The 21,352-nt window shown below is 39.3% G+C and overlaps 1 long non-coding RNA gene across 1 annotated transcript in view; it reads left to right on the top strand.

The window, feature by feature from the left end:
- Positions 1–4,493: 4,493 nt before the first annotated feature.
- Positions 4,494–21,352, top strand: part of LOC141573944 (uncharacterized) — a 31,213-nt gene continuing 14,354 nt past the window's right edge. Inside the window, exon 1 of the long non-coding RNA XR_012500445.1 lies at positions 4,494–4,701. This is a non-coding gene — a long non-coding RNA (uncharacterized LOC141573944). The remainder of the gene's footprint in view (positions 4,702–21,352) is intronic.

Here is a 21,352-nt window from a genome sequence, read left to right as displayed (position 1 = left end):
CCTTATCAGATAAATGATTTGAAAAAAATTTCTCCTGTGTGTTGTTTTTTCACTTTCTGGATGGTGCCCTTTGAAGCAAAGTTTTAAATTTTGATGAACTCCAATTTATCTCTGTTTTCTTTGTTCCTTGTGCTTTTGGGGTATTATTTAAAATCTGAGGTATTTTATTTATAATTTTATATATAAAATAACTTAATTCGTAGGACCGTTCTAGGAGATGGGTGCGGTTGTTGTCCCCAGTGTATGGATAGAAGACTGAGATGCAGAAAATTTCTCTGAAATATCAGTTTCACAGCTACCCAGTGCTGTGGGAGTTCAGGCACTAATATTCGTCCCAAACATCTGTGATCCTCACCACCATGCTCCACTACTGCCTGGAATCGTTAATGAAAACGTCTTTCCTTTTTTGATTCCTTGTTTGTTTTCTCATTGGGGACCTCATCTCCTCATTTTCCTTTCGGATATCAGTGTAGATTTATTTTAGGTCTCATGAAGGCAGAAGCATTTCTATCAGTTAACTTCTTTATTACTCACTCTCCAGTGATGATTGTTGCTAGTTGACCTAATCAAGTCATGCTTAAGTCTTTCATTCTCATGACACTAAAAACAGTCATGACTTACAGAATGCTAAAAGCAGAAAGTACTTGATTGATTTTATTTTGCTACCCAAACAAACCAATCAAATAAAAACCCGCTGTTGACACAGATTATAAGCCCTCCAGGATAGGGTCACTGTCTTCCTTGTGTTTCATTTATTTGGTCACAGTGTCTGGATAGTGCCTTGCTGTTCAGCAGTTTTGTTAGGAAACGGTGCTCGTGAATCATTGTAAGGACAGAATATTGACAACAGACTGTGTTGTTCATTTCACAAGGGAAAAGATAATATAGAAATACTGCTCAGATCTATTTTAAAATTAAGCTTGGAATTTTGAGAACAATTCAAGAAACCATACAAATATTTCTCACTAATTTTAGATCTATCTTAAACACATTATGGTTACATAGCAGAGTAACTTATCAAGTAGATTTGACAAGAGGAGTGTATTATTGATTTTTTGTTTTAGTTGAAATATTCTATCTGGGATAAAGTAATCAGTGCCTATAAATGAACAAACATGTTTGTATTTCTATGCAACATGGGAGCAGACTTCATATGTTTCTATATAATATATATGACTGTGTGTTTTAATCTGTCTGTCAGTGTTTTTATAGTTTTTCAGCAATGTTGTAACATTAGAATTCTAAGAAATTCACTCCCGATACTACTGCAGTTTGTACTGTGTATCCTGTCTTATGTATGGGATTCCACTGTCCCCTAAGTGAGGAATTTCCTCTCCTATTGAGTTAGAAGCAGATTTAAAGGACCTGTGATTTCTAGGCCTTTGCTCTCCATGTGTTTGCACTTGGGTGTCAATCACAATTTTCCCTTTCTTGAGTTTTCATTGTTCAATTAGAATTTTTGAAAATAACTATTAATATGTTTCACTAGTCTCCCTAGAAACGATGTTTTTGTGCTTTTCAGTTTTCAATTTATGAAAATTGTAAATGCACACTTGTTTTTAAGTAGTCCTTTTTCACTAGATATTTGTTTACCTCTTTATAGTTAAAATAATTTTTTTCCTAATGAATGAATCACTGTGCATGTTTTAAAAGATACCTTACTTTTTATTTTTCTTATTCTAACAGGTATATTCATTGTACAGAATTTTGAAAATAAGGATAAACCCAGTAATAACTTAAAAATGGCCTCTAATCTCACCTGGAGATACAGTTGTAAGGTTTGAAATTGAGAATTACAAGTCCTCTCATGTTTTTCTTCTTTTTCAAGTACGTTTTGGTTACTGAGTCCCTCGAATTCCCATATGAATAGTAGCAGCAGCTAGTCAGTTACTGCAGAGGAGCCCGCTGGGTTTGTGATCTGTTGAGTATACAGATCGCTCTGGGGAGCACTGCCATCCCAAGAGCGCTGTCATCTGATCCAGGAATGTGCGTGGTGTGTCTGTCCAGGTATTTAGGTCTTCTTTAATTTTTTTCAACAATGTGTAGAGTTTACATAGTATTATTTTACCTTAATTTTTTTGCCTTTATACTGAGTACAATTGTGCAAGGTACTAGGATCAGAATTGTATTATAGCCCCGCCACTTGCTGCCACCATGGACTCTGCATTCTTGCTTTGCCCTGTGTAAAATCTTGCAGAAAATAGGACCTAAGTAACTCTCTCTTGAATGAATGATTATATGATTGCTGGATGATGCTGGAGAGTCCTTGTGATGATGTCTTTTTCCCAGACTTTCCCCTTTTCTTAACTATGCCTTTTCTCTTCCTTTCCTCCAGCCTGGGTTTCAGCCTGCCTGTGGCATTGATTTTCCCTGAGTGTGGACTCTTCCTTTCACTAGTTCACAATAATGTTTCATGCGGGCTATGAAAACTTGCTAGATGTCAAGAAATAGCAAATTCACTGCATGCTAGTATTTTTAGTCTGTGGTATTATATTATCCATTGAAATTAAATCAGGCTGACCCCCTGAGCCCTCCCCTGAGCTCTTTTCTCCTTCCTATGGGTGATACTTCTCTGGTTGCTGTCTGTGCCCTTCCCCCAGACTTGGTTTTGGAGTTGAGTAAGTCACCATCAGTGGAGCTCTCTCTTTAAAGATGAAGAGAACAATTGCTCCTTCTCCCTGGTTGGGTACTGGATGAGATGAGGTAACAGATAAAGAATGGAGCCCCATCTCATTCTGACCCCCGCTCTTTCTGTTCCTTTCTCCAGGGAAAAAGAGTACAATTCAAAAATATAAAGATTGTGAGCTAATGAGATAGACAAGACAACCGAACATTTGTTAAATATCCTTTCATGCCGGAAACAAATGTATTATACACACAAAAAGCACACAAATCACGGTAGTACTGCGGTTACAAATGTGGGTCCTAGTTCGAGTCCTGCTCTGGAGTGACAAGTCCTGTGAGATGGAGAACTGGTAGGTCGGCTTAGCCTCTCCCGTACTTGTTTTCTGTCCTGCAGAGATGGGGCTCGCTAGGCGTCCCTCTCCCGTAGAGGTGCTGTGGGGTGTAAATGGCGCGCGTGGGCAGCCCGAGCACAGCTGCTCATTCCTCGTAAGGGCAGGATAGCATCGCTTTTGCGGTGACAAGTTTATGACCGTCCCGTGTAGACTCTTAGTGCTCCGAAGGGATGCCTTGTGGTTAGGAGATGGGATTCTCACTTCTGTAAATACCCAAGGATTGTGTTATTGGGCCGTGCTGATTTGAGTCTATTCTTTAGAAAGTACATATTGTAGATATATTTTTCAAGCATGCATGCTTTTTTCTTTTATTATTTATAGTTCTACCCTCTCATCCCTTGGTGTGACTTTTCATGGAATCCAGGAAACAGTCCTAAGCCACCTGCCTCTTCACACTTCTCCGTGGTGGTTTTCTTCCCTGACTAGAAGAGGGTTCTGCATAGGAAATTTTCTTTGTTCCCCTTTTCTTGGAGTCACTCTGTCTCCCCAACTCTCACCTGTCCATCTGTCCATTTCTCTACCCACTCATTCTTCTGACTTGTTCCAAAAGCATTTCAGGCAGCTTACAGAAGAACAGATACCAAATAAACAGGTGAGGAAATGGGGCCAAGTTCAGACAGTGAGGCTAGGAGGCGAGCCTGTGTGAGAGTTGCAGGCGTGAGACACACGCCTCAGCCCTGTGACTTATAAGATCGACAGCAACAGTGTGCCTGAGGCTCCCAGCAGACACAGGGAAACAGGGTTTGTGGGAGATGCTCACTGGCTGCAAAATAAATAAGTGGCTTAGGAGATACCCAGCCTTTCCAGCTACTAAGGCTTAGGAGAATATTTTGAGTTTCTTCCAAAATCAGAGTATTGCATCTTTTCTTTTTTCAGAGATCTATGTATAGTTGGTTACATTCTATACCTGGAAATTTCTCCAAAACTGCTTCCCACGTGAATCCCATGGCTCGGGATTGGGGTGGTTCTGCTCATTGACGGGGGTTGGCCAGAAACAGAAAATGACAGCCTCAAAGGAGCCTGGGATTTGTCAGTTATGTTTTGTCAGTACTGTATATTTCAAACTCTTTCACAGTATCTCTCCATCTGAGGCGGCAGTGTGCTCTCTTAGCAGCATCAGGAGCTCAGGGCCACGGGATGGTGGGGGCTGACTGCACTGCTATCAAGACAGCTGTGCCAGTCACTGCAGGCGTGGTGATTTTACATAGTGCATTTCATGTTCTTTAATAGGTTTCAATAGGTAGTTAATTAACTGATTTAATTAACATTTAAGAAATATGATGCTTTGTTGAAAAGACAGTTATTGGCAGAATATAAGTTATGAACACTTTAAAAACGGTTTCATTACTGAAATTTCAGTAGGGAAGATTCAGTTTATCTTATTTACACCTCTCTTCAAAAGTAACAAAGAAACAAGACAGAAAAAGCAGAGGATGATTTCTGTTCTTCCCCTCGGCTTGCAGGTGCCCTCACCTCCAGTGGCATCCATCCAGACACCAGCACTGACACTGGCCGTGCTCAGAACTGCCTCAGACCTGAAGACACAACTGATAAATAGAAGGGGGCCACGCCCTGTGACAGCAGGTGCTCTCACTTTGTGGGTCCTTATGTAACTGCGCGGTGTTATTCAGGATCGCCCGTTCTACACTGTGTGACGCTGCTGCCGTGTCTCCTAGTTATTTCTGTAAGTACTCGTGTATTTTTTTCAATGTGTGGTACTAGACATCTAAAAATGCTTTTTTCAGATGAAAAATAATGTGTATTTAATATAATAAGTCTGAAAAAAGGGACAAAAGCGTCTATCCTGGTCCCACTACTGAGAGATAATAATTAAGACTTTAACATCTATTTTCTGTTCTTTTCATCAGTGTGTATTACGTCTGTCATAAAAACCAGGGAGCACTCTGTGCCTGTTTACTGTGTGGAGACCTCCATTTTCCATTCGGCTTATTACACGTTTTTCTACAGTATTCTCTCTCCCCTGGCATGATTTTTAATGACCAGTATAGCATTCTGTCTTGTGGAGGCATCGTCCATTTTACTTCGGACTTAAATAACCTTTTAAATTCCAAGTATATTTAACTGAAATACTGAAAAGAGAACTGTGGTGGTACCGAAAGGCCCCTACATCCCTTCCCCTTTTTTTCCTGAGAGTAAAAACTGCTGACAATGTGGTGTATATATTTCATGACCTTTATGCCTGTCATATATATATACACATACATACACACATGTATATGAGAAATCTATGTATATGTGTGTGTATATATGCTTTATTGAAAAATAAGGCCATACTATATGTTTTGTGCAGCTCGGTTTATTCACTGAGGTGTATATCATAGACGTCCTCCCACTCCAGACTCACCCGGTCCTTTCAGATAGAGTAGAGGGGTCTCCTGATGTGCAGTAGATTTGGTCTCTTGTGTAAGGACACCTTTGGTGGGAGAGTACTGTGGACAAGTCCTTGGACCACGCCAAAACGCCTGCCCCTTAGTGCCCACAGCTCGCCTTGATTTACCGCATCATTGTCTTGATGGTGGATACTTAAGTTTTCTCCATTTTCCACTGTCAGAAAGGGTGTTTGACTGGCGTCCTTCTTGTACAAACATTCCTGTGACCTTGAATGAGTATTCCTTTAGTTAAGGTTTCTGGAAATTCAGTCCCTGGATGTGACAATTACATACATCACAGGTTCCTTTCAAGTAACTCTAGAAATTCCTTCTCCTGTGGGGAATGAAAAGATGTAGAATAACTTATGTAACCAATTCTCTATCGCTGGATATGATTTCACTTCAGCTTTTCTTCCCACCATTGTAAACAGTGCTGTGTAAATGTTCTGATGAGTACATCTTTTTGAACTGATTTTTTTTCTAAAAGAAACGATTCCTAAAATGGAGTTCAGTCTGTGTGTACACACATTTTTCAGAGTTTACATATACATTGACACGTCGTCCTCCAAAAAGATCGCTCAGTTTGTTCTCTCAAAGATGGACACTACCTAGAATATTTTTTAAAAACATTTGCCAATATGATGAGCAAAATTGCTTTTTCATTGTTTTAGTTTGCACTTGATGACCAGTGAGGTATTGAGCATTTTTCACTCATTAGCCATCTGACTTTTAAAAGGTGAATGATCCCTTTTGTCCTTTTCACACATTTAAGTGAGGGAGCTTCTTTTTGCTTTGTGACAGCTCTTTGTATGTTATGAACATTAACCCCTTGTCTTCATTAACATGTATCACAGAGCTTTTTCTTGACATTTCTTGCCTTTCATTTTGTTCAGTAGGTTTATTTTTGTTGTGGCCGAAAATAATCTTAAGACAGTAAATGTCTTCTTTTTGGGTTTTATCCTTGATAGTATTCTTAGAAATACTTTCTTATAATGGTATATATCTCCTCTGTAGGATTTTTTAATCTCTATGATGGAGATGATAATACTACTTGTTATAGTGAGGAGAAGTTGAATTACTATAAGCAAAGAGTTGTATTTGCTGTTATTAGTACTTTCTAATATTTACATCACTATCTGTAATTTTTCTTGTGGTCATTATGACTGGAATAGAATTTGTTTTTTCCAGGTGATTCTCTGATTGTCCCAAGACAATTATTGAATTCATACTTTGCACTTTGATTTGAAATCCCACCTGTACAAAATATTTATGTACACTAGAGTCTCTTTTTGAGCTCATGGTTTATTTCTGTCAGTCTTACATTCTTACTCCAGTGCTATATCTTACATATTGTAAAAATTTATTTAATATCTGACAGTGCGATTTTTTAATTCTTTTTTCCATCCCCAATTTTCTTGTCTAGTATTATGACTTTATTATTCCTGAAGAGTTCCAAAATATTTTGTTCAAGTTAAAAAAAAACAGATAAGAGCTGTCATGGGATTTTTTAGTAAGTTTTGAATTATCTTTAGGAGAACGTTCATCTTTACAAAACTGCTTTCCTCCATACAATATGTTGATGTCTCTGCATTCACACTTCTTAATTTACCCCTCAGTACAGTCCTGTGTTTCTCCATGTACAACATGGGCATATTTTTTGAGTTTATTCCAGATTATTGTTGATGTTTTTGTTAATTTTGTAAGTGAGAATTTTTGCTATTATATTTTTTAACTGTTAAAACTGACACCTAGGAAGGCAGATTAAATTTGTAAATACTCACTTTGTAACTTGTCATTTAAAATTGTAAGTATTAAGTACTTGTTACAGAATAGTTTCTTTTCTGTTTTTAAAAATTTGTTTCCAAGATTCTCAAAATGGTCATAGCTAAGTAGTATAGGTGGGGAGACAGATGGAGAGAGGTAGTGTGGCTCATGTACAAACTGTGAGCACTTTCATGGCTGCCTTTATGCTGGAAAAGCCACTGAAGAGCCCAGGTAAGACCAGGGGTGGCTTTGTACGCACTTGAAAGCCAGCTTTCCTGCCTGTATGGAGAAGCCTGGTGAGTGAGGCAGGTATATGATCAAGGTCGAATGGAGGTTATTGGCTGCACAGAGCACTGTGTCTGTGAGAACAGGTTACCATCGCCATGGGAAATGCTTCGTGCCAGGAACAATGCAGGGAGCTGGGAAGCCTGTCTGTTAAGGATTTTCCAGCCCTGGGAGTGGGAAGATCAGACTCTCCATTCAGATCTGAGTTTGAATTCATCCTCTTTAGTTTACTGGTCCTCTGACTTTTCTCAAGTTATACATCCTCTTTGAACTCCTGTTTTCTTGTCTCTCAAAACAGGAGAATTACGGCCTGCTGCTAGAGTGTTTGATCAGGGTAAATAATTTGTGTCTATAAGATGCCATGTACAGTCACAATCTCAGTGAGAAATGGGCTGTCGCCTCTTCTTCTGCATCTCAGTGCTTGACGAGACATGGCGGAAAGCCAGTCCCTAATTTGTGTGTGATGCAAGTAGGAAAAAAATTAAAGTCTTGCCTTTCCCTAGTAGTATTCTTACTCCTTTGCTTCATTTACTTCTTTCCTCCTTTCCTTTCCCCTTTCCCCTCCTCCATCAAAAGATCCTGGGACTCTCTCAGAACACTAGATTCAAGTTACTTTAAAGGTTGGCTCATCCTCATGAAATGACAGTAACATAAAAAAAATCTGTACACATCCCAGAATGCATTGTATTTGATTTACACACACACGCGCGTGCACACAAACACACACACAATCAGGCTACCTCCCACTTGCAGAGGGAGAAGGAACACTTTTTCTGAGTTTTCATTCACTGAGCGTGAGAACAAAGTCTCTTACGGCAGACTTTCACCAGCCTTCGTGCATGGTGTTTTTAATTGGATTTCTGCTTTTTGTCCATAGATATAGTATCCTAATAGAAGAGAGAAAGTGAAGACATAGACATTCTGCTGAGATATTGGTGTCAACATATTTGAGTTGGAAAGGGCTTAAGACAGCATAGAGTCATAACTTTTTATGGGTGAGAATCCATGTTGGTGTAACTTGGACAAGAACCTGGGTCTTCTGCCATCTTGTCCATGTGGGTGAAAAGGCAACTGGGTGGGGGATGGCAGGGATCTTTCTTGCTTGAGTTCCATGGTCTTGCTAGTTTTCAATGCTCAGCTGCCTTTAGTTTATGTCCATGAGGCCTCTCATGGGAAGGTCACTCTGTCCTGATAGATTGTTTCTTATCAGCAAAAAGCTCTGGACCCACTCATATTTCCCAGAGTTTTCTGCTGACCTGCTGACACTTTATATAAATGAGACCTAAGAAACTACTGAATATAAAATCCTTATTGTTATCGTTTGCCCTCGAGTTCCATAGGAATGGGGTGCTGTCTCAGGCTGTCTAAAGCTAGATCTGAACAAAGATAGGGTGATAGGCTGTGCTGCTGGACCTCCACAGTTGAAGGGGATTTCCACCTTAGTTTTTAGAATCTGGCAGATGAGTTCAAATATTGCCTTTACCAGTAATTATCTTTGTGACTTGGGGGAGAAACTGTACTTTTTTGTGTCCAATTTTCTTTGTTTGTAAATAAGTTCAGTATTTATTTTAAGGTTTCTGTTTTAGAATTGAATGAGCTAATTCCCTCATTTATACCTAAAATAGTGATCGTGTGGTTCTATGCTGGTGCCTTGGAGGTTGATTACTATGGGACTCGGCAGTGAGAATGGAGGTGGTGGACCCCTGGATAATAGAGCTTATATTCCAGGATATGCTTGTAAAAGACTGGATGTGCAGTGGATTTTTAGTAAATATCCACTCCTTTCCTACTCTGCTTTGATTGTGTATATATCTTTATACTAATATATGAACAATTTTTATTGCAATTTATATATCTTTGTAGTATTTACAATATGTAGCTATAAAAAATACGTGAAATAAAATGATTTGACTTTTATTTTCTTTTCAATAAGCAAAACAAAATAAAATAGAAAAGAACAAAGTTTTGAAGGAGTAGAAATAATTTTATTTCCATGGAAATCAATTCCATATAGTAGGTTTTTTGGTCGTGTTGTTAAACAGCATATAAAATTGATTGGCTGTGACATACTGGAAATGAGGAAACAGTGGAGACATACTACCTCTAATGCAGTCATTTATTTACCAAGTCCAAACTCTTTCTGCTTGCTGCATGACAGGCCAATAAATCGGGAGATGAGCTTTTGGAGTAAGGAGTAGTGACTTTATTTGAAAAGCTGGCACACTCAGAAGATGGCATACTGATATCCAGGAGAACTCTCTTCCCCAAGTCAGAATTCAGTCTCCTTTTATACTAAAAAGTGGTGGGGGTGTGGTTGGTTGTTGCAAACTTCTTGCTGTACGAATTGATTTCCTTGGAATCCTTTGTTCATGCAGCTGTCCATGTGGGTCAAATCATGGCGCCCCTGTAAAACCTCAAAAAAAACAAAGTTTATTCTTTATTTTGCAACTTGCCATCTCTACATAAGTGTAGAAGAGCTAACATCCTTAAAGATCAGAGCCCGCAGAATAGGCCCTCCTGGATATTTCGGGCTAAAGGCAACTTTCTTTTACAAAAGGTGCAGAGATAACAAGTCTTAGCCTAGAAAACAGGGTACAGGTTTAAAGCCAAACGAACACATCTACCATGGAGTCAAATTTGTTCTTTTCTATTACAATTTCTTTTTCCACCTCATAGATAATTTTAGTAAGAAACATGAGCAATTTTTTACTTTTGCTTCTTAATAACGGATAAGTGGCCCAACTACAGTTTTGTGAACAGGGATGCTGTGCGGGCATAGGGGTCACAGCAAACTCTTGTTGGGGGTGGTCGACCCTGCAACATGTCTGATGCCCTGTGAGTATTGGTGAGGGTCCCCCTAACCAGGGGCTCTCTTCAGGAACCACCATGTGGGCATTGACCTCTGGAGACTCCTTTTTCAGTTGTAGGAAATTTTTTTAGATGCTGTGATGAAAAAATCACTCCAGCTGGGGATAATCAGGGAATAAAGGAAGGGGAAAAGGGCTTGGAGTAGTGTAGAAGAGAAGGACAGAAGATCAGGGAGCCTGGGGGCTTGGGGGCAGGGCCTCGGGAGAGAGAGTAGCAGAGGTGGTGAGGGGCCCGGCTCCAGAACCAGCTCCTGCACCTTTTCCTGCACCCAAGCCTCACAGCTTTTAATTGGGCCCAAGACTCTTTCCTGTCTGGATGTCACCCTGGGCAGAATGTTGAGAATCGAAGGTAAGGGGTGGGCAGCACTCACCTAGGGGGTCACTGAGGACTTTGGTCAAGTCCACAGTGCCTTTTCTAGTCATGTGTCTTCACCTGTTCTTTATCTCAGGATCTGAGAAGCAGGAGCAGGGAAATCAGGGAGAGATCCAGGAAGACATCTGACTCTGTTAAGAGACGACAGTCACAGCGACACGGGGAGCGAGGACACTTGCAGCAAAGTAAAATGACTTCACAACTATTGCATCAGAGCCGCAGGTGTGAGAGAGCCTAAGCCTGTCTCAGAGTGCAGGGGACAAGAGGAAAGGAATGGTAAAATTAACACTGACAATTGAAATTTTGTTAAATAGCCTGCTAATATTAATTATATCAAATGAATGTATGCAGGTTTATTTCTATGATCATTTATAGGTACACACAACCCCACCAGCCCCTCTTTCTCCCATCGGGGATGGGCTTTCTCAAGCACAGTGCCCCTCCTAGTTGAGTGGGCCACGCTGCGGGTCCTCGCCTGGGGCCAGGCTGCTGCAGGGCACTGAGTCCCCGAGGCACGGCCTGGGAGACATGACAGGAACATCTCTGCTCATAACTGAGAGCCTCTGTTTCCCCCTGCAGTGTAAAAATGCCGGTGACTCAGTTAGAAGCATGCATCCAACCCGTCCTTCCGTGTCATCACCATCTAGAATCGGTGCCTGAATCTTCTGAATTTCTCCAGAATGTGGTTTAAAATCACCTTCGACAATTGAGTGTGTGTCCTCTTACAAGTGGAGGAATTGCTGCCGTTTCCCTGGAACTTACTCACCACTAGTCCATCTGATTTTTCTGTGCTAGGATTCAGTATGGCCTGCTAAAAATTCTGCAGTCAGATCTTGAAACACTGATGAAGAGGATTATTTATTTTATTTCTTTATATGATAGTGTTTTACTTTCAAAATTCAGAGTTTTCAGTTCTTTCAAAAATTTTTTGGGGGGTTGGAGAATCAACGTTTCTCTTACCATCTTTGTGACCTGTTGCTATATGCCTCTCACCTGTCTTCTGTCACTTGTGAGGCAGTTCCATTTGTGACCCTGTCTGGTTTGTTCATGTTATAAAATATAAAGTCTGTAAAAGTACAGTCCCTTTTACTCCGAAGACATTCCACAAGTACTACTTAAATCTGGGTGTGGTTTTTAGAAGACAGAATCATTAGAACATGTACTTGCAGGTTGCTAGTGCAAAATCCCCAAATCAATAGTCTAGCTCAACATCTAAAATCTTTCTAATCTACCTTGGATTTGTATGGATAAGTGAAGCAGTTTGCTAAGAAATCAAGACCAGGTTTAGAATACAGGCTGGTGTAGCTCAGCAGGTCCTCCCATGCTGATGCTCTGCCAGAGGGTGGGGCCAAGGGGAGAGGGCGTGTCCTGCCCTCCCTGAGCTGACAGTTTGATGGCAAAGACCTTCACCAGGTGAAGAACTGGGAGCTTCTTCTAAGAAGAGTGGGTTTGAAAAGAGTCCTAAAAGCGCGGGAGTGACACAATCCCATTTGTCTCAAGTAGGGGAGAGCGGCTTTAGGGCCACTTGGGAGACTCGTGAGTCCAGGAGTGCAGTGTTGGTGGCTTCCACTTGAGCGGTGAGACGGTTAGTGTGTTAAAGCGAACAGATTGAAGACATGTTTCGATGGTAAATAAGAAAGGATGAATGCTGTCTGTGAAGTTAGAATGGAGTAAGGCCCAGGTTTCTGGGTGGATTAATGAGGTAAATGATAGTCCTGCTGTGCTGTGATGAGGGAAACCTGCAGAGGGAATTCTGGGGAAAATCTGATGAGTTCAGCTGTGGGTAAATGAAAGGCTGTTAGATGTGTGGACTGGGAGCTCTGGTGAGATCCAGTAGTGAGTAGGGGGAGGGGAGAGAGTCTTTCAAATCATTTTGTCTTGTGAACATACAAATAAGGATGAGCAATGACACACTTAACACCTCTATATTTTGGATTTAAAACCCAGTAACATTTTGCATTATTGACTGCAGAGGTTCTTAATTTTTTTAAGAGAAATAAAATAAATAGAAACAAAATAGTGGAGTTAATCAACATCTTAGATTTGATGTGTGTCCTTGTGTATATTTTGATACCTCATCTGTTTATAACTATAATCTACAAAAAGTTAACTTGCTTAGCATAAGAGTTAAACAGAGGGACGTGACACACACTGTTAGGGGTTGAAGCTTGGGCAAATTATGTCGCCTCTCTGTGCCTTAGTTGCATCTTCTGTGACTGCCCCTGGGCCCCTCATCACAGCTGATTTCCTAGACTTGATGTTGGGAGGGAGGCTGCTGAAGGGAGTAAGAAGTGGCAACTGCTAGGGATAGTGAAGAGTGAGACAAAAGCAGATTAAAGCCTATAAACTTAGTACAAATACCCTCAAAAGAGAAAGAAACCTGCAGTGTTTTGAGCCACAGCGTAAGGAAAACAAAATCACGTGGACCCAATTCTCTTGAACATTTGAGTATTGTGGGTGGGAGGTTGTCATCAAAAAATTGTCGAGAAAAGGCCTTTTGGTTTCCCTTGACGTTTCCAGTAAGGGTGAGTTGCATAAGCAAAACCCCCCCCCCGGTTCACAGTGGAAGGTGCCTTTTTGTGCAAAACTGACCAAAGGTTGGAAACCAGTCTTCAGCGGTGCTGGTAAATGAAGAGACTTCTGGATTGGGTGGGGCACTTGCTGTGACTTCCAGGTGACCTGTTGGCTGGGGACTGTTAGGCGGGCAGTAGGTTTGCAGGGAGACCCGGGCATAATCCCTTGCTCTGAGGCTTCTGGTCTGACTGGCAAACCTGGGCACCCACAGTCCTAATGGGGCAGCTCGTGATGTGGCCTGGGACACCTGCTGTGCTGAGGGCGAGAAGAGGGTTTCCCTGAGGGGGTGTCCCTACAGAGAGTGGAAACGTCCTCCTGCAGGGGAGGAAGAGCCTCTGAGCAGGGTGCTGGATGCACAGGCAAGACCACCCTGAGCACGGAGGGTTTGGGAAGCCGGAAGTCATACAGTGGCACGAGCAGCCTTGTTCCTGAGAGACTGGAGGGAAAAGATGCTGAAAAGGCAGGCTAGGTTCAGACCCTGTGGTGGGTTATGAGTGACAGGAAAGGACTGGTCCGGCAGGCACGAGAGAACCCTGTGGGCATCCCAGCTGGGGCGTCATGCCGGAGGGAGGAGCAGAGTTATAGACTTTGCCACTTATTAGCTGTGTGACTTTGAGCAAGATCACCCCAGTTCTCTCTATATATATCTTCATCTGTAAAGTGACACAGTGACAAGCTAGTGTCATCAGAAGGCTTAGTTTAGCTCTGATCCTCTGTGTCCAGTCCTGTCAGTGCTGCCCTGTGAGGTTCTGCAGCGGCTGCTCTTACCCTGAGATGGGAGGGCGTAGAGGGACATTGTAGCACCCGAGGGCAGGATGGGTTTGCTTTAAAAGCAGACATGTTGCCGCCTGCAGCTGCAGACCTGCAGGGAGTTTGATTGATGGTCGTGGAGAGAACTTTGGAGGCCTTAGCATCGTCTTAAAACTTGTATTCACTTAGGGACCGGATTTGCCTTTGCTGATTAATGTTGAAGATTTGGGCTTCTGGCAAAGCTGTTTTCAGAGATGGGTATATACGTAACATATCGTATAAAATAAAATGATTTTCTTAACGTGTGGGACTTTGCAGTTGTTGGGAACAGCTCTGTTGCTCTGGTCTCCACGGAGGACACTAGGGGTCAGCAGAGCGTGCGGGAGGGCAGGCAACCCACAGTGCTTTTGCCGGCTGTTCTCCCCAGTAGGGCAGTCTGCTGAGTTGACTCTTCTCTGAGTTTGGTTACCAGATGAGCCGACAGCAAAGTAATGAATTCTGGTGGGACTGTATAATAACAGGAAGAAAGAGGAACCAGTAGTTTTTCAGGACTAGAACACGCTTTTGGTTACTGATCCAGTGTATTCCATTACAGAAGTGATGAGTTGTGTCTATTCTGGGAGTTGATTGAAATAAACCTTCAGCCTAAAATTAAGAGTTGTGTTTCATTTGGCGGGAGGACTCAAGCCGGGATGACAGCCTCTCAGATCACTCTGAGGAACTGCTCCCAAGAGGTATGGGAAGAGCTAGGATATACAGGAGCTTTACAACAAAGACCAGGTAGTTGGAACAATAAAAGATTGCTTGTTATCTAAAGAAAGCCAGGTATCTCAAGTTCAAGTATTTAGTGGTTTTCTATGTATGGGAGGAAGCAAACATTTGGACTCACTGAATTCATACTTTAACAAGCACCTAGCTATATAGGGCAAGTATCCTGTCCTTTCTTATTCTGAGTCTGCTCAGAGGGCACCAATATGAGTGGCTGAGAGGCTGGGCTGCAGGCCTGTACTCGCTGGGGTGTGGCAGTGGCTGCTGATGGCTTGGCTTCAGGATTCTTTGTTTACTGACATGGTTGCAGTATTTTCTTTCACATTGTAGTACTTTCATTCACTGTGCTCCCCCTTGGTCCTAAATTCGACCAATACTTTGAGAGACGTTTCATGACCAATTTTGTCCCAGGGTGCTAGGATGGCTCATTCCTAGTTCAGGTGAAGTATATTCTGAGCTGCCATTCAAGGTGTTAGTTTTTTATCAGACCCTGTTGATACTAAAAGTTCTCTGGATCGCCTGTCTTACTAGTCTATTATGATCCAGGAATTGTTTACCCTTCGTTGCTCATTACCATAACTAGAATCACACTATTACAATTATTTTACACAGAGTTATAAATTTTATCTATTCCTTCAAGATGTTTAGCCATCATCAATTTTGTAGGCCTAGTTACACATTGGGAAATGTAACAGACAACAATTTTATTATATAGATAGAATATAAGTAATTCAGCTAGTAACGTTTATAAAGTCATGAGTAAGAATTTAATAGTCGAGAAGTTATATTTTTGGGTTAAAATTTTCCTTGTGTTCCTGATTGAGTTTGAGTGATCTTATGCGAAATTTCATATTTATGGTCAGGGTCAGAGCAGGTATTAATTGGCCAGGTGAGGTCTCCCACCTTGTAAGATCAATAGTGGCCTAAACAGAACTATAATTTCTTTTTAGAATAACGTTTCTGAGGGCTATCTAGTTAGAGCCTTGGAGTAGGGAAACCCACCAAGGTAACACAGAAGTACTAGACATAGGTAATTTACCATAAACTTAGCAGCTGGAGTAGTTCATAATCAAAGGTAGGAGAAATTATCAAAGTAATTGGCATACAGGCCTGGTTCTGTGTCTTGGGTCTGCAGTCTTCTTCAGATGTTGACTTCTTCTCATCCTGACCTGGTAGATTCTTCTCCATTTGGGCATTGTTTTAAGGTGAGCGGTGCTCTATAGGCCAGTGCACAGCAGGGGCTGTTTCTGATAGGAAATGAATCTGAAAGTCCATTTCCTTCAGCTTTGGTGTGTATGGTCTTGTTAAGAGTACCTGATAAAGGGTCCTTCCATTCAGGTTGGAGACAGTTCTTTAAGTCATGCCTGTACCAGTATGTATATTCCCCTGGCTTCTGGTCATGGGGCATTGGATCTTTACCAAGGATAGATTACTGAGCCTCAGAAACAAACCTAGAGTGTTCTTTTCATAATTCAATTAAACTTTACAGCAATGTGACATAACAGCAAGGAATGATCTGGGAAATGTCTAAGTAAATATAGACCTCAATCAACAAAACTAGAAATTAATATCCACTAAAATATAATCTTTTTTCTCTCTAAAGTTACCCTCAGTTTTCTCAAATATAGTCAAATCAAGATTAATTTATTTACAAGCTAAGTCTGATTATTTGATTATATAGGCTTTTTTTAAATTGGCTGTGTTGGAACTTTTAATAAGGACTCTCAGGATAGAATGTTAATAAGGTTTTCTTAGGCCCAGAATGCCTCGTCAAGGGCTTGTCATGGATTTCTGCCTTACAGATTTAGATAAATTCTTTTCTCTTTAAAATCCTTAAAATACTTTGAGATTGCTATATCTGTTAGGAGATGATCTTCCTCATTTGTCTGATAGAGCCACTGGGGACCTTAGAGTTTTTAGTCTCTTAAGGGATCAGATAGAGAGAAAAGATAACTGTTCCAATTCTGCGTACATAAGTATAATTTATCAAATTTCTGTGAAACATAACTAGCTTGAGGAGAAGAGTTTCTTTATGTCTGGGAAACAGGTTAAAAGCCAGTAGTATTTCAGACAAAATCAAAAATTATAACCATATTCACCAGTTTACTCAGTCCCATGTAACTAATTCTTTTACTCAGAGTATCCATTAGACCTTTAAAATTACTTACCCAGTTTAGTTCAGTGCTATAATTTGAAATTCATTTGAAATCAATAAATCTCCTTGAAGAGAAAGCAATTTGCAAAATCATCAGAAGGAAACAATTAACTGTATATAAATGACAAGTGATTTAAAAGCATGGTTAAACAACGTTACACTATAATCGATAAAGAAAGTTGGTCACTATAACTAGAATTATGACTGGTAACATTTCAGATATACCAGAATTTTAGGGAATCCATATAATTTCTAGAATATCTATATTAATAATATTTTCTCATACAATATAACCTAGGAAGATCTATTATTCATTTGACAATACCATGTTATTTAACATGCCAAATGAAACTTACTACTTTAAAATCTCTCTTTGGGATGTTTCAGGGGCCCTCTGTAGCATCCCAAATTTAACTGGAGATTAAAAGAACTTTAATTAGAAATTGATATTTGGGGAGCTTTTTAAAAGTTTTCAGAACACTTGGTCAGATAAACATATAGATCACTGTAAAGTAGTTCTTTTTCATTAACAAGAAAATACGTTAAAGGTAAAAGAACAGGTCAGTTATGTGGTATAAGAAGCTTTACAATTTGTTATTGAAAGTGGATTAACATTTTTAGAAAATTTTGTCATCTTAACAGAGAGAAAACCAAATCTAGTCTTCTACCAGATTACTTCTAAGATTCATTTACTTTGCCCAAGTTGATTCTAAACTTAGACAATTCCGACAATTTACAAAACCCTTTCCTCAGGGTTCCTCTTCCACAAGCGTTCCACAGCTTACTATACTCACATTAGTGTGTCCTTTATTTTCTCTTCCATTCAGAAGTAACCAGCTTCAGAAGAAAGTCACTATTTTTTATTAACAAAATATAATTACATTCATATATCTTCCTTTACACATTTATCTTACTTTCCTAGGATACTGAGATTATACCCTTAATAATAGAGATTATTTCAGGGTAGCACCAATCATTTATTAATATTTCTAAACACCTTTACTTTCTCTGTAAGGGTAAGTTAAATGTTAAATAATTCATATTACAATCTTATTTTATCTGAAAGTGTCATAGCTATTTAATAAACTCCTATCATTTAACTCAATTTAGCACAACTCTAGAATTTAAAGATACCAAACATTTAGAGAGTATCTTAACCATACATTTTAAAAATATATTTTAAAAATTTACCCAAAGCTCTCATCTCATTTGCATTTAATTTACTTAAAATTTTACTACACCACATTACTATTTTTTTCTTGACAATTCTGCAACAGATATAACAGGATCTTATTTGACTTTCATTAAAACTAGGTACAGTAAAGGTATTGTACTTAATATTGATGACTTTAAAGATGTCTATATTAATTAGAACATACTTAAACTAAACAATACCAAGTGTAATCTTAATATTGAATATTTTCCAGTTCACGTAAAGCTGAAAGTCAATTTGGTCAGTTTTTATTTTAAAAATACTTAATTTGTAAGCTCTTATTTTTTTTACGTTAAATAAGCAGAGATCTTTGACTTTGATTTTTTTTTTTCAGCTGTAGAAATATCTCACATCTATAATGTGTACGCAGGCTTATAAACAGACAAAAGCTAGAGATCTCATAGGTTCACTTTAAAACTTACTTATAAGATAGGTATAATAATAGTTGGAGTAAGCTGAATTTGCTTGTTCAAATCACTAAGGCTTACTATTTATGAAACCGACATTTAAGATTTCTTGACAAATGCTGAAGGACACGTCAGAGTTATGAGTTCTAAAATGCCAAAAATTTCTTGGCCTTAAGTATTATCTAGTTGAGCTAATTAGGCTCATTCTAGGTCACTGTTTGCTGTATTTATATTTCTGATCTGCAAGACAAAGACAGACGCTTCCAGTTCCCCAGAGAACTGCTCTGTCACGCAGATCCAATTGTATCTCCTTAATTGGCTTTTTTTTTGTATCAGTGAGAAGAGCTGTAAACAAAGAATTCCATGTTTTAAAACTTTAAGATTTATTTTAGCATGTCTTCCAAAGCTTGCATAAGATATTTAGTGAGGTCTCTTTTCCTTGGGTTATAAGTTAAACCCAGGGTAAACCTCTTACTTTATTGTCTATTAGCCACTGAATATTAGTTTTTAATTTTACGTTATATTGGAAGGCTCACGAAACTCTATTGGTTTCCTTTACTTTGTTCAATTAATATTTTCTAAGGGACAGATATGTGCCCAGCCTTATAATACCAAGAAGGGGAAGCGTTTTTCCATTGAAATATATCTATCCCACAATATAATTATGCAAAAGTTTTATATAAAGCCCATTTAATATACCAATTTTACAAACTTTATCTCAATTTTATTAAATCTCGTACCTTTAATTTTTATATTTATTAGGTTTAATCAGTAATTCCTATTTCTAGAAGGAGTGTCAGAAGCTTTTTTTTTGTGTGTGTGCATTGTATCTAATTATATAGAAAAGTCTCTGGGATTCCCAAGTTTCAGCCAAAGAGCTTAGGCCCTTCTCAATTTTCAATTTGATTAATAGGTCTGTTGTCCCAATCATTGATCAAGTATTTCAGTCTATAAATATGTATTTTTTTAGCTCTATAAATACATATATTATACATATATACATATATATACATATATATAAACTGTGCTAAAGAGGACTTCTTTGAACTTTAATGTTGGGGGGGAGTAGGTGATCTCTTTGGCCCTTTTTTTTTTACTTTACATAGTGTAGTATCAAAACCTTGTATCTAAATCCAAAGATGTCCATTTTATTTATCTCATTCAAAATAACCATATAAAAATATTTATCCATTTGGGATAAGCCCCTTATCTTTATCTTTTTTGACATTTTTACAATCCTTTTTCCAGTTATTTAGCCTAATTAACATTTATTATTCTAAGTATTTATTAGCATCCCTAAAACCATTGATCGGAAAGGAAAAACACAAATGTAGGTTTTCAAACCAGTTTTTTTTTTTAAACTAATTTCTTAGGTTAACCATTAGATATATTTTTATACCTTTAAACTTGATTTTAATAGGTACCAATAAAACGGCTGTTTATAATGAGAGCTCTTTCAACTTTCACCAATTTAAAAGTTTTCCCAAATTAAAGGATCCATCATATGGCCATCAATTTATATATATATATATATAAAGTGATTTTAAACCAATAAGATGAAGAGGCTTTTCCACATGACAGTGGGGGTGTTGCTTAAATAAAATTCAAAAGTTTACTTTCCAAAAGCTAAAAGCCTTTGTGGTCCAGGCTGATGGAACAACGGTTAAGATGGCAAAATATGTGAAAATTGGTACAATCAAAGGATTTTTGAGAATCCCAATTTATTTGCGTGGCCACAATATGTACATAATACTTGTACCTTTTGTATGACAGAGTCCAAGGTGTCGTTTAAAAAAAAAGAAACACATATATACATACATACACACACATAAAACACCCAGAGAAAGATAAAACATTTACATTTCAAGGACACAGGAAGAGAAATCCAAGTTCCCCCTAAATGGGATTTTGTTCTTATAAGTTCAGAATTCCAAAAAATGTTTTATCAGGCCTGGTTAGTTACTTTCAGGGTGAGTTTTTTTTTTCTAATTCCTAATGAATGTTGTGAGTTTTGTACGTATATAAACCTGGCTAGTGTATTAGTTGGAGGCTGGCAATCTGTCATTTCTTTTTCTTTTCTGTTCTGTGGTTTTTTTTTTTTAATTTTTTTTTGAAAGTTCTATTTCCCATTGTAAGGTCGGGTTCTCAGAATAAAATTGCTGGTAAGATTTCCCACAGGGACAACACTATGGCATGAAGTCTTTGCCTCTACCATTCCTGTAATTTTCTCCATCACCCAAGAAAGCTGTTACCAGCCAGGAGGAGGGTCCCATTTTTGGAGTTGAAAGGTTCCTCATAAGAGTTTTACTTCTATTCCGAAAAATTCAATGGAGGTAACCAAATCGAGGACAACATTAGACCAGCCTCTTACCTAACCACTTAGTCCTGAACCCAGTGTCTTACAACTGGGACCCACTCAGGACTTTTTCACTGGGTGAGTATTTTCCTGGTATGTTTCCACCAGCCCCACTTCAGACGTCTCCTCAAGGTGGGTGTTTCCTGTTATCTTTCAACCAGGCCCCACCCAGTATGTCTCCACTGGGTGGGTTATTCCCCCCCAGTATCTTTCAACTGGAGGGCCAGGTACCTGGATACACCACAAAATAAAACTCAGGATCATCAACCAATTTGGGAGATCCGAGAACCAGGAGAGACTCACCCAAATTCATCTGGATTCCCCAAGGAGGCAGATGGGCACAAAGTGCCAATGCTGGTACCAAGGCTCCGGTAACTCTGAGAGTTCAGCTGGAGAGAAGTCTGCTCTGGGTCCCTTCCTGGTGTCCAAAACT

Source organism: Camelus bactrianus, chromosome 18 (genome assembly GCF_048773025.1).
Source record: "Camelus bactrianus isolate YW-2024 breed Bactrian camel chromosome 18, ASM4877302v1, whole genome shotgun sequence".
NCBI lineage: Eukaryota > Metazoa > Chordata > Mammalia > Artiodactyla > Camelidae > Camelus > Camelus bactrianus.
Note: the sequence above shows the minus strand (reverse complement) of the source record. Positions and strands in the feature narration are given on the sequence as shown.